Source organism: Lissotriton helveticus, chromosome 3_1, assembly GCF_964261635.1.
Source record: "Lissotriton helveticus chromosome 3_1, aLisHel1.1, whole genome shotgun sequence".
NCBI classification, from domain to species: domain Eukaryota; kingdom Metazoa; phylum Chordata; class Amphibia; order Caudata; family Salamandridae; genus Lissotriton; species Lissotriton helveticus.
The window spans coordinates 1,752,095,376-1,752,118,323 of NC_136061.1; the positions used below are offsets into that span (position 1 = coordinate 1,752,095,376).

Consider the following 22,948-nt stretch of genomic DNA (forward strand, 5'->3'; position numbering starts at 1 on the left):
GTCCACCATTTTGTGTTTCGGTCGAATTATGATACAAGATGGAGGGCAAATAATGTTCAGAATGGGTAGAAGGGGGCACGGTAGACTTATCTTGACCCCCTAGGTTTTGTGAGGGTGGCTGAGGAGGCCCATATGTGCGAAAAAAAAAACATTTTTTAAAAAAATTTCGCGAGGTTAGCTCCCGGTACGCGTACCGGGTAGCGCACCAGGGAGTGTACTTTGTTGAAAATTAGTGAAAAAAGTTAGAGTAAAATAATAATTGTGAGTAATTAGATGTAGGGTAGCTCTGAGAAGAGCTTTTGGGTTTATAGTACATTTTGGTACTTATAAGTAGGTACCAATGCACATTTTTAAATTCAGAGTGAAAACTCTGTTGCCCTCATCTGAGAAGTGAACTCCATCTCCTCTGTAGATATCTTGCATGTAATAACGCAAGTTATTGTTGTACAGGGAGCCCATTCCATGGTCTCTCATGTAAGCTGAAACAGATTTGTTTACATGCTTCCTCGACTTCTCAATTTGTGGACAAAATTGGTTTGACCACCTCCATTTCTGTCTTTGGCATATATTTGAATATACCAAGGCAGTCTGAGGAAAAAGTGCCATCAATTGCTCAAAGGTGTCCTTTAAAAGCATTTCCAGACCTACACCAGTCAAAGTGCCCAAGTCATTACCTCCACAGTGCACAATTAACAGGTCAGGTTTTGGCAAATGCATAAAGGTTTTCACCAATGGTATCAATTGGTGACATTTTAATTCTCTGTGGCCAAACCACTTAATTTCCACATCTTGTAAATTGAGGTTAGGTAAATTCCTGCTTTCAACGTACCTTTGAGCCCAGTGAATATAACTATGACCAACAATCCAGACAGAAAACATGGTGAGAGAAGGTTCTCCTGCAGTCAGATGAAGTGTGGCAATGAAATGGCAGTTGAAAAAATGTGAGTTTGAAATGAAAAAAACTGTGGAGTTTCTGTGTTCATGAAGTAGTAACAGTGATTGGTGGATTTTAATTGATGAAAACAGAAAGTTAGGGTGTACAGATGTGTTGTTTGAAAGATGTATTTTGAGTGGTCAATAAAAAATCATTAAATGAAAGAAAGCACTGGATATGCAGGTGCACTGAGAGTTCAGAGTTCAATTGCAACATTGTTGTGTGAATTTGCAAACACCAGAGTTTCTCCAAGAGGTGGTTGCTATGGAAAATAGGCAGAAAGGGCAGAGGGGGAAGGGTTTTCATTTGAAAAAAAGTGAGGGAAGAGTTTTGATTGGGTGACATGAGAAATATGTGTGAAGAATTACACCATTTCTGTGCTTTTGATAGCTGCAGACTCTGGAGTGCATACCTTTTGCTCTGCTGAAGACAAATTGGTGTGTTTCTTAGACTGTTTTCAAACTCAAAGTATTTGCTAAGGTGAGAAAATATTTCTTTACTTTAGATAGAGAATAGTGTGCTTTAAGGAGAAAATTATGATTTATGTGGCGCAATTTGCTAGTAAATATGCTCTCACATGTGCATGGAAATTTTTGATTTTGAATGTTTTTGTTATATAGCCATGTTAAAAGTGACGCAACCATGCTGGAAAGCCAATCAAAAAATGCTTTCATGTGTTTTAATGACATTTTAAGTCATTTTCTGATGTGCAGTGTTTAGAAATTATGATTTGAAAATCGTTTTTGTGGAAAAGGAATTGTTTTTAAATTCATGACAAGGATATAATGGTGTATGGTTATTTATAAGGCAATTGACTGTCCTTGATGTTATTTTTCTCATTTTAGTGTAAGACCTTTCTCTGTGGCGCAAATTGCTTGTAAATATGCTCTTACATGTGCATGAAAATTTTAATTATCAATGTTTGTGTTACATAGCCATGATAAAAGTGAACCAACCATGCAGGAAAGCCAATAAAAAAACGCTTTCATGTGTTTCAATGACATTTTAAGTCATTTTCTCATGTGCAGTTTTTTGAAATTATGATCTGAAAATCGTTTTTGGGAAAAAGGAATTGTTTTTAAATTCATGAGAAGGACATAATGGTGTATGGTTCTTTATAAGGCAATTGACTGTCCCTGATGTTATTTTTCCCATTTTAATGTCAGACCTTTCTTTGTGGCGCAAATTGCTTGTAAATATGCTCCCACCTGTACATTGAAAATTTTGATTTTGAATGTTTATGTTACATAGCCATGTTAAAAGTGACCCTACCATGCAGGAAAGCCAATCAAAATACGCTTTTATGTGTCTTAAGGACAATTTAAGTAATTTTCCCATGTGTAGTGTTTTGAAGTTATGATTTGAAAATCGTTTTTGAGGTAAAGGAATGTTGTTAAAATTTATGTTCGCCATATGCCCCCAAATTTCTTTTTCAGGGTTGCAGCAGGGTGTTCTTGAGACACCCCTGCACTTTTGGAATAAATTCCTAATTTGTGATGAGCAAATTGTTAATCGCAAATTGCACCTTCATTTATATGAGCCTCCTAGCCCATGGAAATGAATGGGTAATTTGCAATTAGCAATTTTCTCATCGCAAATTTGGAATGGTAAAGAATCGCTATTTATTCCTTAAAATTCGCTTTTTTGGAAATGCAAAATAGTTATATGATACATATGGCGGTTGATGTCTAACAAGATAAGAAGCTTATGGATACATTTATGATGACTGGTGCAATGAAGTAGAAATCACTTACTTCATTGGTAGGCCTTTACAATAAATTATCTCCTCTGTATTCTTCATCAAGCATAACTTTAATCTGCAATCCTGAGTAGGCCTCACCTTAAACAAACCTCTGGATAGGCCACATCTTATTGTCATCCTGATTTAATCATTTATAATTCTAGGGACAGATTTATGATAGGTGTATACCTCTTTTGTGCCACTTAGAAAACATTGTCCATGGGGAAATGACTTAAAATGTCATTAAGACACATGAATGTTTTTTTTTAAAACGTTTGCAATTTTTTTGGGTCACTTTCAACATGGCTATGTGTCTGAAACAGTCAAAATCTAAATTTGCAATGCACTGGTGGGAGCATATTTACAAGGAATGTGCTTCATGGGGAAAGGTCTTATAATGTAATATGGGAAAAATGACATTAGAGATACTGAAATGCCTTATAGAGAAGCATACACCATTATGTCCTTGTCATAAATTTGCAAACCATTACTTTTCCCCAAAAACGATTTTCAAATTATATTTAGAAAACAGTGCACATGTGGAAATTACTTAAAATGTCAATAATTCAAAATTTGTGATTCCTTAAATGCAATGTATCAGAAAAAAATATGTAAAAAATGATATTAAGGATTTGGAAACTACCACCAACTTGTAGTTTGTGGTAATTTGCGAATTCTTTTCAAAAAGCATTTTTTTTTAAAAAAAAAAAAGGTCCCATATGACGCCCATACATGCCATTAGGGCATGTAGGTGTGCCATGTGCTCCCAAATTTCTTTTTCAGGGGTGCAGCAGGGTGTTCTTGAGATACCCCTGCACGCTTGAAAAAAATCCTATTTTGTGATGAGCTAATTGCTAATCACAACTTGCAACATTAATTCCTATGAGCCTCCTAGCCTATGGAAATGAATGGGTAATTTGCAATTAGCAATTTGCTCATTGCAAATTAGGAATAGTAAAGAATCGCTATTTATTCCTTAAAATTTGCTATTTATAATATGTAAAATATTTTGATGATACATATGGCAGTTCATCTGTAACAAGATAAGAAGCTTAGGGATAGATTTATGATGAGTGGCGCATCCCCAGGGATGTGACAGTCATCCTGCGCCACTGTTCCGCCACCCATGGTGTGCTGCATTTACAATGCGGCGCAGCATGGGGCAAAAAAGGCACAGATGCGTGACGCATCTGTGCTGTAAAGGTGGCGCATTGCTGGAGTTGTATCGTAAGTGCGATGCAGCTCCAGCAAGGATCAGGGGTGCCCCATCTATACAATGCTGCGTCAAGACCTATGCCAGCTTCAAGCAGGCGCAGGGTTTTGAAGCAGCTTTCTCCTATCTGATTGTAAATGCGGCACACCATGGGTGGTAAAGCAGTGGTGCACATTAACTGGTGCATGCCTGGGGATGTGCCATTTAATATAAATCTGCACTTTAACATTTGAGTATGTGCAGGGGACACAGAGTCGTTGAGGCTTATCCAAGGTTAAGAACAGATGAGTCCTGTTCAGTGAAAAATTAGACATAGGCTTCACCTGCTCAGCATCGCTGGACATGGCTAAATAATAGCTGCAAAATGTTACTCTTGTTAAATAATTTTACTATTATAATCTGTGAGATTTGTCTCTTACTCTGCAACATCTCATTGTTGTTGTCTTTCTTTAAAGATAAAGACAACCTCAACATGAGCGACAATCTGCAATCAGTTGATTTTGACCTCATCATTGAACTTGTAATTGAAACATCAGTGGATGTTGATCCATTGGATGATTTAAATCCTGAGGATGAAGAAGAGCGTGATGAGGATGCAGATTTGTCCGAATTATATGATATAGGATGGGAAGCTGACCTGCTTGAGCCTTTGGAATTATAAACATTTATTTTTAAAATTTATAATCAATAAAAAGTAAAAAGGTAAACCGTTTAATTTAAAAATAAAGACACCTTCAAAAACAGGTTATGTGTAGTGTCTTCAATAAAATATTAAAATATGCTCATAAAATTAGATCAGATTCACATATAAAATAGCATAGGTAACATAAATATAAATCTCATTTCTTTTCTGCTATTTCTGTATTGTAAATTTGCAAGGACTAAAAAATCTTCTATTTAAAATGTCAAGTAGTGTGTTATGTTTTTGATCACTATTACTGATTTACTGTTTGATAATAATGTTTAATAACATTTTTATTATATTTTTCCTCAGATTCAACTATGCCTACAAAAATAAGAGAGATGAAGGCTGCAAAACGTCAAAGACAGCAGGAGAAAAAAAAAATGCAGCAGTCCTCTAACAAAAAGATTTCTCAAGCGATGAAGAAAGCACCGGGTAAGAGCTCTAAATATTTCATAAGAAATATTTCTAATAAAAAAAATATTAGTACAGAAAATGTTTCAATCCATAACAACACAAGTAAATCAAATGGAAAGAAAAGGACAAATGAAAATGTTACTGCTAGAGCAAGAGATAAATCTGTGCATGATAGTAGAAGGAAACAACAGTTTACGGAGATTCGTAAACGAATGTTCCGTAACAGGATAATTGGCAATTTGTTAAAAAATATTAAGAAAGGTCAACAGAAATTAGTTTTTTATAGGAGAAAAAAAAAAGTTGAGAAAGTTATTGATCAGGCTTTTGAAATTAAACGTAAGTTATTTATTTTGATAATCAATAGAATTAGGAAGCTAAACAAGGCAATTTTTGATTTCAAAAGAAATAGTAGATGGAAGAGAATAGTTAATCGTAGTAATTTTTGTGAAGTTTTTTCTGGAGAATGGATACATAGTTCAAGCTGTGAGGCATTTTTTAATGAAGAGAGTTATTTCCAGGATAATGATTTGGTGCATGCAGTTGACATCAGTGGTCGTGCTTATGAAGTGAAAGATGGTTGTCCAGTTGAAAAAGAAAAACTTGTGACAACAGAGGCAGAAGAGTTGTTAGGTAATGAGGTTTTAGGAAGACGTGCTAAGGGTCCTGTGTACACCTGGAAGAGTAGTAGTATTTGCAGTGTGCGACAGGATTCCATCAATTTGCTTTGTGATTTTGTACGGTCATTTAACAAGAAAAGTTTGAAGCAGAAAATGAGGTTGTTGCAAGAATTAGATCCTTGCAGAGTGAGAGAAGTGACAGGTTTGCATGGTCATTCACTGGCTTGTCTTTCCAGGAGAGTATGCCAGAGTGTTTTTCATCATTTCAGGATGCTAGCAGTGCATCATAACAAAGTGAGGAAGTTAGTTAGACTGTTGTATTATGCTAAGAGTCCAGCAATTATGCTGAAACAATTATGCGCTGCTCTTTTGCATGGTTCTGAAATAGATGTGAGGAATATATGTGAAGAAATTGAGTTTTGTTACTTTGGAAGTAAAGAGGAGAATGTTGAAATTGAGCAAGAAATAGAGGGTCATTTGGAAGATACTGTACATGTTTCCAGTACAGATAATTTCCAGAGGGAAATTGCGACGTTTGACATGAAATCAAGTGAGAGGCCTAATTTCACTTGTGTGTGTTGTCGACGCACTTATTATAAGAATCAGACTAAGTTAGTGGATTTATATGCAAAAAGTGAAAGGGAAAATAATAGTGAATGGAAGGATTTTGCAACATACTTGATGGTAGAAAATTGTTTTGATTTGGGATTGGATCAACGTGTGTGTACTTATTGTTGTAACAAATTAAAACAAAACCAGATGCCTGCTAGAGCAGTTCATAATAATCTGGAATTGGTTGAGATTCCTTCTGAATTGAAGGATTTAAATACTTATGAATCTATTTTGATTCAAAGTATCCATCCCTTTCAGGCTATTGTAAGAATGGAGCCAAAGACAGGGAAATTGCCTCCATCAGATTTACAGAGAGGATTAAAGGGAAGAGTTGTTTATTTGCCTCTAGATTTGAAGAAAAACATTAACACAATTGGAGTAGAAAAAGTGGAAGAGGAACCTCTGGTTATCTTAGTTAATGGGGTTCCGACAAAGAATAAGAAAATATGGCAAGATTTAGTAGATGTTAGGAAAGTTAAAAAGGCAACATTGTATTTGAAAAAAAATAATAAATACTATAAGAATGTATATGTTGCAGAAGAGGAAGTAAGTGAGGAAGAGGATAGCGATTTGTGTGCTGGTCAAATTGAGAAAGTAGAACCCTCTACTAGTGAGGAAATATATGAACATTATAGTGTTCATCCTTTGCATTCAAAGGAAGTCATGGGGAATGCTATTGAGTTGTTTCAAATGAAACAAGCCAAAGGGAGTCCCATTAGTGTTTGGGAGGAAAGTTTGGAAGCTCGGTGTTTCCCACAGCTTTTTCCAACAGGTCAGGGAGGAAGATATGATGAGCGACCTCATCAAATTCCTGCTTCTGAATACCGGACTTTGCGATTGTATGCAGGAGATGCTAGGTTTCGACAATGCATTCCTTATTTGTTTCATCTCCTGTTTGAAAGCGATCTGTCTGGACTGTCATATGCAGTGAACCACATCTTGAAAAGTGGTATACACATGCAAAACATCTCGGCAAGTGATTTTATGGATAAAGTGAATGTCCAAGATAGTATTTTGGATTCTCACCTGATTAATCTCATGGCGTGTCAGCGTGGTACTAATGAGTACTGGTACCGTCGTCATGGTGATTTAAAATGTATGCTGAGGAACTTAGGTACTCCCACATGGTTCCTCACTCTGAGCTGTGCCGAGTATGGCTGGGAAGACTTACTTGAATTTCTACGAGAGGCAAATGCTAACGTAGAAAACATCGAATTCAAGACACCCGGAGAACTGTGCTCTTTGGATCCAGTCAATGTATGTAGGTACTTCAATCATAGATTTGAAGCTATGATGTCTTTCATCATGAATAAGAAGAATCCACCTCTTGGAGAGGTGTTGGATTTCTTCTGGAGAAAGGAGTACCAAGCAAGAGGTGCTCCTCATATACATATGTTGCTGTGGATCAAGGATGCACCTAAATTTGGAACGGATCCAGAAGACTCAGTGATGAGTTTCATCCAACAGTATTCTACGTGTGCTGTTCCAAACGCAAAGGAGAAGAAAAGCCTAAGAGAAAAAGTTCTGCGTTTCCAAAGCCATCGATGTGGAAAGTACTGCCGTCGTAAATTCCGAAAGAAAGACAAGTTCTACACCAAATGTCGTTTCGGCTTTCCACGACCGGTGATTTCTAAAGGAAGAGTAAACAGTTTGATGTCTTCGCTGCGACATAATGTGATGAAGAAATCACCTAAAAACACTTACAATTTGAAGAGGAACGAAGAGTCCAAGTACATCAACGACTACAACCCGGTGATTTTGTCCATGTGGAATGCTAACATGGATATACAGTTTGTGGCTGATAACTGTATGGCTGTGGCTCGGTATGTGACGTCTTACATCACCAAAAAAGAGAAGACAGAATTGAAGGATATGTGGGAGGACATTTCCCATGAAAAGAGCCTCAGCAAGAAGTTGTACAGTTTCAGTCTGAAGATGTTGTCGCATCGAGAAATCGGAGCGTACGAATGTTCTGACCGGTTGTCTTCAGCAAGTCTCTATGCCAAGTCCAGGAGTATCGTTTGGGCGAGTCTTGGTCTTGCTGCAACGCGTAATCGAGTTCTCAAACCTGTGCGGGAAATTGAGTATTTGGCGGAAAAGGAGCCAAACAGTACCGACATTTTGAAGACAAACATGTTGGATACATATTATCCAAATCGAAGCAGTCACCTAGAGAATGTTTGTCTGTATGAGGTTCTGCAAAATTACATGTTCAAGAGGAACATCAAAGAAGATACTGAGAAAGGAGTGTATGCTGTAATAGGAAGTGAGGGATGTCTGGTCAAGCAAAGAAAATGCCACTTGATAAACCATCGAAAATTGAGTGGCGAATCTCCTGAAAAAAAGGAGTTTTTCTATTTAGCACTTTTGCAACTTTTCAAGCCTTGGCGTGCAGAAGAGGAACTGCTTGGAGATTTCCTCTGTTATGAAGAATCTTTCAATGCCGCCAAGGAGACCATAGAATGTCCTGCTTTTCCCAAATATGTAGAAATGTTGAATGCGGAAATTGAGCAGGAAGCAACGATTGCAGCCGAGATTGCCAGAGACAGTTCTCAGGACAGTCAGAGTTCTGCTTCATTGAGTCAGGATCCACTAGGAGGACCTCTTATTGAAAATGAAGCTGCCACTGCTATGAATGAGGTGGAAAGAGCCATGGCACATGCTCAAGAGGATGCGGTTAACTTAGAAGAGTTGGAAAGGCAACTCAACGTTGAGCAGAGGAAAATATATGACGAAGTTACCATGCAAATTGATCATGGATTAAGTCATGATAAGAAAGAGTGCTCATGTACGTCGTTGAAGCCTGTCCGACTGTACGTGAGTGGAGAAGCGGGAACTGGAAAAAGTTTCCTCATTAAAGCAATTTCATGCTATTTGCAGGAAAGGACAGAGTCATCGCTGTCTTGTGTTGTCACTGCTCCAACTGGACTGGCAGCACATAATATTAAAGGGATTACTTTACATCGTTTACTGATGCTGCCAGTGGAGCATGACAACAAATTAGAATATCACAAGCTATCTGGAGATGCTTGTTTTGAAGTTTCAAGAATCTTGAGGAAAATGAAACTTCTTATCATTGACGAAGTAAGCATGGTTTCCAATGTCATGCTTGCCTTTGTGCATTTGAGGATGCAAGAAGTTCTCAAAACAGAGTATGATGTGTTATTTGGTGGCAAACACATCATTGTTTTCGGAGATCTTCTGCAGCTGACACCAGTGAAAGGGCAACCTGTGTTCAAAATGCTCACGCATGAAGATACCAGGAAGTGCCTAGGCAGCATTGGCAACGTCAATATATGGTTAAACTTCAATTATGCTGAACTGCATGAAAATATGCGTCAGGCAAAGGATGAAGTTTACAAGACTATTCTACAAGATGTTAGAATTGGAAAAGTGACCGAGCATGGGAAAGAAGCTTTACATGCACGATTACTGTCAAATTTATATCCAGAACAAGATGTTGTGCCTGAGAATATTTTTCAGAAAATTACTGATAAGAAATCTGGAATATGTTTGATGCCAACTCTTGCAGAATGTGCCAAATTTAACAACAAAATGTTGCATTTAGAAAAGCAAGAGATTGTGAAAGTGGAAGCTATTGATAGAGTAGAGCATATGGGATCAACAATTATTTTGTCTGAGAATCTGAAATCAAAATTGGATTCATTAGAGAAGACTATATCTAAAACTGCAGGTTTTGAAAAGACTCTGAATGTGTGCTTGAACTGCCGTATAATTTTAAGAAGGAATTTACATGTTGAAAGAGGTCTGGTAAATGGATCAATGGGTAATGTTGTTGATTTTGTGAAATACAGAAATAGAGATGGAATTGAATTTTTAAAAATTAAATTTGATGGCATTGAGGAAGTACAGCTAATTGCTCGTTGTTCTGCTAGATTTTTGCTTGTAAAAGACTTATATGTTCGCCGTAAGCAGTTCCCTGTTTGCTTGGCATATGCGGTGACAATTCATAAATCGCAAGGTTTAAGTGTAGACACTGCATTGGTGAATATTGGCAGTTCTGTGTTCAAGGAGGGTATGGCATATGTGGCATTGTCACGAGTTAGAACTTTATCGGGATTGTACTTGATTGAGTGTGATGTCAGAAACATTTGTGCAGATCTAGATTGTGTTAAGGAATACAATAGGTTAAGAAGAGAGTATGCGCCACATTTGCCTCAGTTTCCTTTGTTTGAGAAACGTCTGGTAGGCCGGAAACGAAGAAATGAGAACAATACTGGGGAGGTTGTAGCAAAAAGACAAAAAGTGAATGAACCTAAAATTACAAGCAGAAACAAAGAGGATTCTGTTGAAGATGTTGTTGGTTTTCAGTTTGAAAACAGTTCTGGTGTCAACTGCTATGCTAATGTAGTAATTAATGTTTTGTTTTCTCTAAAAAATGTAAAAGAAGAGATTGTGGTCAATTCTGATCAAAGATTTTGCAGTTTGTTGAATTCTGTGTTAGAGAAATGTAGCACAGATAGAACAAAAATAGAAAGTGTGTCTGAAATTCGAAATCTGTTAGACAGATGTTCAGGGCAAACACAATTCTCTCAAAATATTCAGCAAGATTGTCAGGAGTTTTTAATGTATATGCTTGATGTATTACATGCTGAAGGTGTAGATGTAGATCAGCTGTTTGGGCTTTCTTATCAATGGCAGCATGACTGCGAGAACTGTATGGTATCAAGTACTACTAGTGTAGACTCAGAAAGATTTATATATTTAACTTTGCCAGACAGTAAATCAGTCTCCTTTAATAAGCTAGTAAAAGCTGCTAATCACAGCATGGAGTGTAGCCAATGTAAATCTGAAATGATGTCCACATTATTTATACGAACATATGGCCAGTACGTCATTTTAATGTTCCAACGATGTAGGCCTGATGGAACAAAATTGACAACTTTAATAAAAAATTTTGTAGCTTCGCAGTTGTCAATATCAGGAAGGACTTTTGTAACTACAGCAATTATATATCATGACGGCCCTTCAATATCATCAGGACATTACACAGCTTATTTAAAGTCTAGAAATGGCTGGTCATTCTGCAATGATTCTGTTTTAATTTTCAAAAAAAAATTGCCGTATGACCTTAAAAACTCTTACCTGGTGTTTTTAAAACCAAAATTTTAGGAAAATAATCTCGGGATATGATCTGTGGAATTTCAAGAAGTTCTAATGGCTCCTACACAATTTGGCCTTGAGGATAAGTGTAGTTCAGAGACATAACTTCTAATCAAAGGATTGGACATCATGGAGATGTATGTGCACTTTAAATGAGTTCAGAAAAACTGTTTCTTTTCATAAGCTAATTGAAGCAGCCAATCAAAACATGGAGTAGAGGGAATGTAAGTCTGCAATGCTGTCTACTGTTTTACATTGCTTTGTGATTAAAAGTGATGTAGAGAATTAAATAATTGTAGTACTCATAGAGGTAGTGTAAGTCTGCTTCATATTAAGCAGTATCAGTGTCATAGGAAATGTAGAACATGACTGACCAAGAAGGGGAAGATATTACTATTCCAGGATTGTGAAAATGATCTTCAACATTTTAATTCTGAAAGTTGCGGAAATGCCAAATGATGGGATTGGCTTACAAGAAATCCAAGAGTTATAAATATCTCTGACTAGATTTGGCCTTGTGGAAAATAGTGGTAGAGAGCAAGAAGTCATTTATTGCATGTAACGTGTTTTTAAAAACGATGGAGGTTTTCTTTCAGAAAGTGGCGGGCTGAAAGTAATAACAGCACAAAAGAGTGTAAGCTGTTCATAGGACATCCTTGGACGTCATGGAAAGTAAGTTAACTTTAAGGAGTTCTGAATTTTATTTTCTGATGTTGTATGGGTTTTTTAAACACAATCATTTTGATTGTGTTTTTTTTCCCCCGCTGTTACATGATGAATACCTTCAAGTCACTGTTTTTAGTGAATTTTGATACATTCTGAGAACAGCAAAAATAAACCATTTAACATGTATAATTAATTCTGTACTGTTTGCATTTATGATGTATATGTAGAACTGTGTAGGAGGCATGGAGAAGGTGAGTTTTCTGTAAGTGTTAAATTTATTGTATGCAGTGCTGCACTTCTACGTATTCTTTCATATGCTGGACTACATCTGCACAATGAGATACCTAAGCAAAGGAAACACAAGTGATGTGATTGTGAAATGAGCAAAATAAATTGCACATATTTCAATTACATCACCTGAGTTTCCTATCATTACGAATCACATTGTGCAGATCAAGTTTAGGTCTGTCCAGGGAAACATAGGAGGTTTCTACTTTGTTGAAGAGTGCAGTGGACATGACTCACTTCATTAGTAGACTTTCACAGATATTATCTCCTCTGTACACTTCAACAAGTGTAAATCTCATCTTGAACTCTGAGTAGGCCTCACCTCAAACAAATCTCTGGATAGGAGACATGTTATTGGCATACTGAAGCGACACTTTTCTGAAACAAGAGCAATGCAAAAGATGCACCATGTTTTAAGATAGGCCTCACTTCATCTGCATCAAGATACTGTTAGTTTAAAATGTATATCTTTAGCATTGTGTAGAGGACCTGGAGAAGCAGAAGCTTCTGTCAGTGTCAAAGTTGTTGAAAAACTATTTGTCCTTCAATATTTTCCCTTGTCTTTTGTAATTTTTAAATACATATTTTAATTTTTTTCAAATGTTGGTTCTCTCTTTCACAGATTGAAAGTATAGAAATAAAATGTGATTAATTTAACGGCAATTACAAGGTAAATAGTTGTACTCTTTTCGTTACATTTCTATCACATTCACCTACTATTAGATCCACTGCTTCACTTCTTTAATCCTCAGTTTCCTGCCTTTGCTACTTTCCTCATTCCTTTCTCTATTACCTATTTACTCAACTCCTTCCACTCTTTTTCTCAGTCCCTCTGTTCTCATAGTTCCTCAGTCTTGTTCACTCACTCCATCTCTATTACTCTTAGTGTCTGTGAATTACTTTCCCAACTTTTTTTTTTTTGGGACCGCTTCCTGGGAAGTTGCCCGGTTCGCAAACCAGCAGCGTTATGGCAGTCCACCATTTTGTGTTTCGTTCGAATCAAGATACAAGATGGAGGGCAAATAATGTTCAGAATAGGTAGAAGGGGGCACGGTAGATGTATCTTGACCCCCTTGGTTTTCTGAGGGTGGCTGAGGAGGACCATAGTTCTTCACTCTTGTTCACTCTCTCTGTTTCTATTAATGTCACTGTTTATGACTGATCAAAAAAATGTTTTTTAAAAAAGAACAGTAACTATAAGGGAAGGAAATAGACAGTTATGTTAAAAGAAAGACAGCTATAGGGAGTAAACTAACGATACTGTTACCTACAATCCACTGCTGTTGATGTTACTGACCATGTCATGAATGATGTAATATGTGACATCATCAACAGTGGATTGTAGGTAACAGTATCCTTAGTTTACTCCCTAGAGCTGTCTTTCTTTTAACATAACTGTGTATTTCCTTCCCTTATAGTTACTGTTCTTTTTTAAAAAATATTTTTTTGGTTAGCTTCCGGTACGCGTACCGGGTAGCGCTCCGGGAGCGAACTAAGAGAAATACAGGTTGGCAGAGTTCCAAATATTCTACCAATTTTTTTATAATGGGGAGTTAGTTCTGAAAAGAACTTTTTTTTTTATGTTTTTGTTGTTTTATATTTTTTTTAGTATTTTTTGAACATTTTTTTACTTTTTTTGTATTTTCTGAACGTTTTTAAAATTTTTTTGGTTTTTTTGGGGGGGGGGAAACAAAAACGATCCATTATAAAGGGCTCAACAGGAGCAAAAAAAAAAAAAGAATTTATTTTTTGGTGCGTCTTGTGCAAACATTAATATGATTTTGAATTGCTCGCAAAATCAAAGTGATGCTACTTTCTCTGTAGCAGATGAAAGCGCCACATTCCACGCACACTTGTTTTACGTGCCCAAACAACATTTGGATGTTTGCAATCACCTCCCTCGCCTCTGGTCCCGACACCTCTGGAACCACCGATCTTCTTGCCATTTGGAGGGGATTTTGTTGTTGGTCACGTAGCTGGGCAGCACTATAATTATTTGGGTGCCACCTACTCATATGCCGATGCATAGTATGATTGCCATAACTATATTTTTTATCAGTGCCCCTTGACAATCTGTCACCGCATATGCGGCAAAACACGTAACGAGCATTCACTTTCTTTTGCCCCTCAGGAATTCTGTAGAATTGCCAGATATAATTCTCCTGTCGATTGTACCTCCTGGGCTCCTCTGGCAAAAACTCATGCTCTTCCTCCTCTTCCTCCTCTTCCTGTTCTTCCTCTTCTTGCAGAATTACTTCTGCAGGTGGTCCTCTCTTTCTTGGATTTGGTGGAGGTGGTGGGCTAGCACCAGCTGAAGCTACTAATGAAGCCATCACAAAGTCTCAATAAAGGGTCTTTCTCTCACCAAGATGAAAGTCAGAGTGATGAAAGAAGGAGGGGTTTTCATCATTTGGGAAAAACAAAAGTTCTAAACCAATGAAAAGTGTCCATTTTAGATCACATGACCTTGTATTACATCATTAGGAAACCAAAAGTGAAATGAACCAATGAAAAGTGTTATTATCGAGTCACATGACCTGCTATGTTTACATTACGCGGTCGGCGCCGCGCCGCGGATCGCTTCCGGTTCGCGTACCGCTGCGCTTCCGGGTACGCGAACGTAGCACGTAATATGACGTATTACGCGAGAACGCGAAACGTCATGCTGACGCGAAGCGTCGCGATGTTGTTTTGTAACGCGAGAGGTGCGCTAAAGGAACGTTTACCAGTTCGCGTACCGGGTCGCGCCTCCGGATTGAGCTAACGGGAAGCTAACCGGTACGCGTACTGGGAGCGAAACAAAAAAAATACAAAAAAAATTGTATAAAAAACATGTAAAAAATATTTTTCTTTTTAAAGAATAATACATTGTAAAGGTTTTGATATTAGCTATTAAAAAACCAATGAAATTCACTGAAAAAACCATAGGTTATAGACCATATATAGTTAGGAATTAGCATTTACAAAACCTTAAAAATTCACTGAAAAAACCATAGGTTATAGACCATATATAGTTAGGGATTAGCATTTAAAAAACCTTATTTTACTCACACAAAACCATTGAAATTCCATATATAGTTAGTTGTACTAACTATATATCACGCACCCGCAATCCACTGCTGATGATGTCACATATTACATCATTCATGACATGGTCAGTGACATCACTGATGACATCACTGATGACATCTCAAATGACATCACTGATGACATCACTGATGACATCTCAAATGACATCACTGATGACATCACTGATGACATCTCAAATGACATTACTGATGACATCACTGTTGTGATAATACGATGAACCTCTTCAGACTCTAATATAACCTTAGATACACTCAGTGTAAACACAGACTCACAGATTGTCACTCATCCATGAAGTTACACACACACCTAGACAGTCATGCAAACAATCAATCACACCTCCATTTCCTTAACTATACAGTTAAACACACCTTACTTACTTATTCAAACAAATACTAAAACATATTTACTCACTTATACGATCCTGGATACAAGTTCACAATGATCCATACAGCCACTCACACATTCACTGGCTCTTATGCACAGTTATTTATATATGTCAACTCTCACATGTACTGTATTTTACATATGTACTTAATTTGACATGTAGCACTGAGATATCTATTCACTCACCAATACAGTCATGCACACAGTCAACCGCCCATACAGCTGTTTCCAACATGCACTTTTGAACCCATACATCTATGCACAGAGTCATACACTTCCCAGCCACTCACACACACACTCAGTCTCCCATACAAATGCTTGGGCAACCAATCAATAACCTATATAGTTACTCATATAGCTACTGATCAACACATGCAGCAGTTTACAGAACAACAGACATAATGATGCACAAATTAAGACAGTTTAGTCACTAACCCATGCACTCAGTGAGACACATTTAATCACTCACTCATACAGTCAGTCACGCACCTACTAAATCCTTCATCCAGACACTTCTACATCTACTCATTCTTCAATATGTAAAACATATTTAAACTTTACAGAAACACACAGTCACTGGATGATGTCATCAGTGATGTCATCAGTGATGTCATTTGAGATGTCATCAGTGATGTCATCAGTGATGTCACTGACCATGTCATGAATGATGTAATATGTGACATCATCAGCAGTGGATTGCGGGTGCGTGATATATAGTTAGTACAACTAACTATATATGGAATTTCAATGGTTTTGTGTGAGTAAAATAAGGTTTTTTAAATGCTAATCCCTAACTATATATGGTCTATAACCTATGGTTTTTTCAGTGAATATATATATATATATATATATATATATATATATATATATATATATATTATATTACAAAAACGGGCAGCACAACCGGATACTTTTTTAAGAAGCTTTATTGCTTATCACACAGCACCCCACCAACGCGTTTCAGCCTCACGGCTTTTCTCACGGCTGAAACGCGTTGGTGGGGTGCTGTGTGATAAGCAATAAAGCTTCTTAAAAAAGTATCCGGTTGTGCTGCCCGTTTTTGTAATATAATTAAAATTGGGCTTTGATCCAGCCTTGGGGCTGGCACACACTGTGGAGCGCTCTGCATGCTGAAGGATCGCCTTGTTGGGAATATATATATATATATATATATATATATATATATATATATATATATCTTTGCTATCTCGCTGCAGCCTTCGTGATTAAAAGTTGTGAATCACCTACCTGGTTGCGGCTCTTCCATTGGGGGTAAAACTTTGTGATTTGGATTTGAGCGGCTATACCCAGCCACGAAAAAGCCCCGCCGCCAGTGCAGCGTTCCCGTGAAGACACCATTAGTTGTTTTCTGTGATAAGGGAGGTAGTCACATCACGAAGGAATGAGACTGCAACGTGTGTAAAGAAAACTACGCATCACCCCACTGTGGTAATAATATGAACTGAAATCACCGCATCAGAGGACAGGCTCACTGGAGCAAGATAATTGGCAACTTCAAGCACCACAAGGCCATGCGAGTGGCTACGCCCATGGGGCGGTATGTATGAAATCTAAAGCTGCGCAATCCTGTCTTCTGCTACAGGCTATGCCAATGATTAAGGGTTATGACGAACCCGAAATGCGTCTGGCAATTTGAATGTTTGGTGCTTGTCTTTGCCATCTCGCTGCATATTAATTAACACCAAAAGAGGGGCTCAAACCTATATACGGGCAAGTGCTAAAGATGAGAGCTGTACTGTTGACCTATTGTTGGCTGTCGACCTGACTAGATGAATGCTTGGAAATAGCAAACCACAAGTTTAACAGAATTGGTCCCGTTTTATGTATCTAAATTCTGTTACAACAACACAATGGATCAACATTTTATGCAGGTCTGAAGTCATGAGAAACCCAGGCAAATCAAAGAAATGATGAAGGAGGCGTGGGATGCATTATGGCAACAGTGTCCGCTTCATGTTGTTTCTTCCACAATTTTGGATGCTCACACGCTACTCAATCGCACTCAGTTAATGTTTTCCAGTTTTCTCTTTTCATGATTATTAAACAGCACCGGCATGGCAAAGGCTAAGGTGGGGCTTTAAAAAAACATGTTAAAATGAGCAGAAATGTCCAAGCGACAAAGATGGGGTTCGAACTCTCCAACAGGAGAGTGATGCGCAACTTATAGATAAAACACTGTGCTGTCCTGGAACAAGCATGCCCAAGGCTCTATTTCAGCTAACGATGGCCGCTTTGTTGTGCGGTATTCTCACTAGTTTTATGTGCACAATTCAGAAGTTTGTTCAAAATATATATCAGAAAGTGTACTGTGTGAGCATATTTCAAAATAACTGGTACATTTTTAAAACAATAATCAAAAAGTATCTTGCTGTGTTATAAGGCAATATATTTAGCAATGTTGTCAATCTGAACCAGGCAACATCAGGATGTGTAGGTATTGGGTCATCGAAAAAGAGGATGGGTTAGTTAAAGCTCTTTAAATGTATACCATTGAACGTTGTAATTAGAAGGCCTATTCGATTTGTCAAAACAGAAATTAAGCTCATCAGTGATAAACATTTCAGAGAAGTGTGGTGGTGGTGAAGGGTAGTTGTAGCCCAGAGGCTGGCATTAGCATGGATTGGCATCTGCAACAGTATATCCATATGGCTCCTGGTAGTGAAGGTCAACTGGACTGGGAGTGGGCAACAGGGATATTGGAGCTGAGTTATCAGGAATCGCAGTCTCGTGTTTTTACAGTAACAAGGCAACAAAATGGTAATGCTACTCTCCACAACCCAGGCTCTGCGGCCCTACTTAACTGTGCTCATGTGCCTAAATGTCAGTCTATTCACCAAGCTGTACAGACGCCAGAGTGGGGTCCTATCACGAGGATTCCCATTCCACTTTAAATGGAAGGGGCAGGGAAGCCTCACTTCCAGTGTCTGCAGCAATAGTTTATCACACAGGATCCGAACATTACCAGTCGTGGCTGGAAAATCCGCCGATTAGAAGGTGGAGGCGGAAATTATTTAATACATGAAAGAAAAAAGTACACAATTAAAAACATTAATGAAATTGAAAGGTACCTACCTTTTTCCAGACACACGTCCACCTCACTCCGGTCGTCGTCTTCTCCTGAATTCACATCACGTCCAGCTGGGCTTAACCAATCCTGGTGCTGCATGAGAGCAGAGTATTTGAGGGAGCGGCTTTCTCTGCTTCTCCCGAGGCCAGTGGAGGCCTGTGTAGGTTCTCAGCCCGGCTTTCTAGGCCAGCCGTGTTGAGATGTTTATAATGCGCATGTGAGGCTGGCCACCGCAAGACGGCCGGCCAAAGGGACATGCGCACTATAAAGTAGTGCAGTCAGGCAGCCCACCACTGTTGCCACTCAACAGGCCTTGACACTCTGTCCAGGATGGATTGACGGAAAATAAAATGGTAATGAATTCATTACCATTTTGTTTTTCGTCTCTGGGGCAATTTAGTGGGACGACTCTCCTCCGATAAAACAGAGGAGCTGCCCCTGAACATTACACACCTCGCTTCCAGCAATGCCAAAGCAACACAAAAGGCGCTGGGGGGAGCAAAATGGAGGGCAGGGGTGGGGGAGAAGTAACACAAGAGAAAGAACACAGTCAAAAGAGAGCAAAGTGTATACACAAGGAGGAGAAGAAGCACAAGGGCCAGAGAGAGCAGCAGGACTGCAAGTGGAGAAAGAGAAGCACATTGGCAAAAGAGAGAGAGCAGCCAAGGACAGAAATGACACATAAGGGGGGACAGCTGAAAAACACGTGCTCTGCTTAAATGAAAAGAATATTAGTTAAAGCAAGCAGAGGGAGCATAGAAGTCAGCCAAAGAGATGTTAAAGACTCTGTGCTCCAGGAGAGAGACAAACACAAGATGAACAGGCTGAAACAAGGAAAGCCATCCCTTCGAGATCAAGCAAATAAGAACGATACTAAAGCCAACCATTGGTAAACAATGGGCGTTCTGAAAAGTCCCGGTATGTTCTTGGTAAGCATAACTTGTCTTTTTCAGCAAGACAGTTTGTGCCACCTGGCAGGTGCAACTTAAAAAGGTGTTGCTACCTTTCGACATTTAAAAATATTTCAGAACATTTAAGCAGAGTTGTAAGTGCAAAGGAGGCCCCTAATCTCTCAATGCTGAAGTGTACTTTTACCTTCTGTAATGTAATCCAAGGCTATATGATACTTGTATATCATTGTCTGTTTTCTAAATACGCCATATTTGTTTGCAGCTATCAACACTGCAAATGCAGAGGTGATTCAATTTTGTGAGAACACATGTTGTTGAAAGGTGTTACTGCCACGAGCTGTTTATCATGTTAATTCTTGCTAATTTATTGAAGACTTTCATTTGTAGTATTCATCTTTCTCTCTGTGAGGGGTATAGTATGCTCTGCAACATGGCATAAGGACTCACTCATCTGGCAACATTTGCATAGTGCACACTGCCAAAAAAGGGTCTCTGTACAGCTTATGTGGGTTCAGCAAACTAAGTTGCTATTGCTAGTTTTCAGGCGTACAGTGCTTACTTTTAGAATCTAAAAAAACTATATCCATTATATCTAATATTTAGTCGAGTAAAATTAAAGCGAAAACCCTTCGATACAAATATTATACAACTGAACTGTGTGAGTTTGGGTGTTTCCTACTGCTACTTCTGAATGAGTTTGGGTATGACATTAATCTGAACCTACCTTTCCACCTGGGCACAATTTGTTTTCAACAAGATTATAACATTTTTATAGCTGGAGAAATAATTCTTGCTTTGTTCTATCAAAATTTTGACTTTTAGATACATTTATGGAAATTCATGTAGAATTGATACACTGGGGCGCAAACAGGACAGGCCGAGTTTGTTCACACCAATGTTGTTGCCAGCATAGTAGTCAATGATGTATTGGTCCATAATAACCTGCACCAGTATACAGCTTGAAGCAAACCGATTTCATTCTATTTTTGCGGTGCTTACCAAACGGGAAATGGCAAAATTAATGATTCTTCATTATTTCAGTTTAAAAAGATGGAACTAATGTTGTGGAAAGAAAAATTGGCCCACTTATTATCAATAGGTTATTCACTGCATAGGACATATTTGTTAGAATCCCTATTAGTCTTGTTATTGCATTAATATAAGTTTCTGGGTGTAACTTTCAAACTGATCCATGCAAGTCCTCCCACCTAAGAATCTGAGTTGACTTCCCACTGGCTTTTTTTGGTGCCCTTTTTCAAGCACAACAAAATTCAGATGGATGATGTGCTCACTATAAAGAAATCCTGAGGATACCATACTGTATGTTTATGACTTACCACTACATTAGGAATAAGTGCTTTAAAATGCAGGGATTACCCCAGTTTTATAAAACTCCACTCCCACTCTCACTGTTGCAAGTGCTTTGATTCTTTTGTTCACACTAATTTATTAAACTCAAGCGTTCTACGGTGTTAGCACGCACAACCTACTGCCTGGCACCTCATCATTAACCGCTACCGCGTTTTCCCGCTGTGCGCTGGAATTTCAAAAATGCGCGGTTTGTGACAAAGCCAGCTCGTCATCCGCGTAGCGCAGGTAACGCCCATGACGAGCTGGCTTTGTCATCAGCACTGAAGGGGTTAAAAATTGGTCTAGTACCACAGGAAGAACAGCTCTAACTGTGGTGGAATTTTTAGGTCGAGTCTGGGCAGGGCATGTGCTGCTCTGCGAGGCGTGCAGTATTAACTTAGAGATTTGAAGCTCCGTCCTACTCTCCGTCCATATTTTTCATTGGCTTGTGTCGTCGTCCTTTGTAAATGCTGGCTTCTGATTCCTTAATTGACTTGTGAGTCCTCCCTTAGTACCGCCTTGTCTTCATTTGAAACCTCCCATGGTGACTGTCCCTATTACCTCTGTTGCCGCATGGTATGTTTTATTTCGTCTGTAAGCACTATTTTCATTACTGGGTTTTGCCCTACTGCAGGCAAGACGTGCTTTCCTTACATTCATCGCGCCATGCTGGCTTTCACTTTACAAGCAGCCGGGACAATGGCGGTTCTCTGCAATGCCATATGTCTTGCATTTACAAGAGTTTGAGCTATTGACATTGTAAATGCCAATAGCTTAAACTCTCGCAAATGTGAAACCTGGGGCTTTGCAAATGTTTTTGGGTGTGCGTGTTGGTCAGAAAGAGGACAAACAGAGCTATGGTTTCCTTTTCAAGTGTAAAGATTGAATGTCCGGGAGCCTCACAAACACTGGCACTCAAACGGATAGCGCAGTCTCATCAGGTCAAGCACATCATGTTTCTTTTCCACATCAATCGAACAAAAACCTACATAGTCCTGCAATTTGTTTGTGACAACCTTTTATAAATTACAAATGTTTTTCCTCATTTCTATCGGTAAAGACTGAGCTACAGGCACTGGAGAGGAGATATAAATCAGGACACGGACTCACTCAATCTCTAACCCTTAGGTCACCTGAAACCGAAGATAACACGTGTGTTTGGCTTCTGAGCACGTTCAGTCAGATCAGACCTGTGAGCCACACATCAGGTACAAGAAAACAGGCATGTAACTTGCCACAGTCCGCGCCTAAGTAGCAAAAGATCCCTCTTTCAATTGGGGCATCAGTGGGAGTACTCTTTAATTCCTTCCAAATCACCATAAAGTCATACCTCCATCGGATAAAGAAATGGACCAAGCTCTATGGCATGGAAAGCAACACAGAGTAGCTGTACATTATAATAAGGTGTTTTATGGGGCATTTGTGTGATTTTAACATGTCTCTGAGATATTCTACAAAAATACGATGAGGCACAGAGGTTTTGTGGCCTGTTCTCCTCTGAAAATTTTTCATAACGAGAATAGGTAATTTGCGGGCGTTTGCTTTCTCATCGTCCTGAATGTACTTTAATCCTCAGTCACCACTGTCGGACTCAATGCCCCAGATTCGCTTTTTAACCCACAGTTTCCCTTCTTTACCATCTTGTAATCTTGCTTTTCTGAATTGAAAGGTGTTTGTAAAGAAGCAGCATTTCCCTGATGTTCGTATTACTCAACTTCATAGGCTGGGTGACCAAACAACCTGGTTTTTGGTTCACTGTCCTGACATATTTCTTCATTTTAATTCATTTTAATACATATCCCAGTTTTTGCGACATAAGGAGAATATACCT

General features: G+C 38.5%; 1 protein-coding gene across 1 annotated transcript in view; it reads left to right on the forward strand.

The window, feature by feature from the left end:
- The window catches only part of LOC144823752 (synapse-associated protein 1-like), a 54,140-nt gene that overhangs the window by 23,112 nt on the left and 8,080 nt on the right, over window positions 1-22,948 (forward strand). The gene's annotated exons all lie outside the window — the stretch shown is intronic.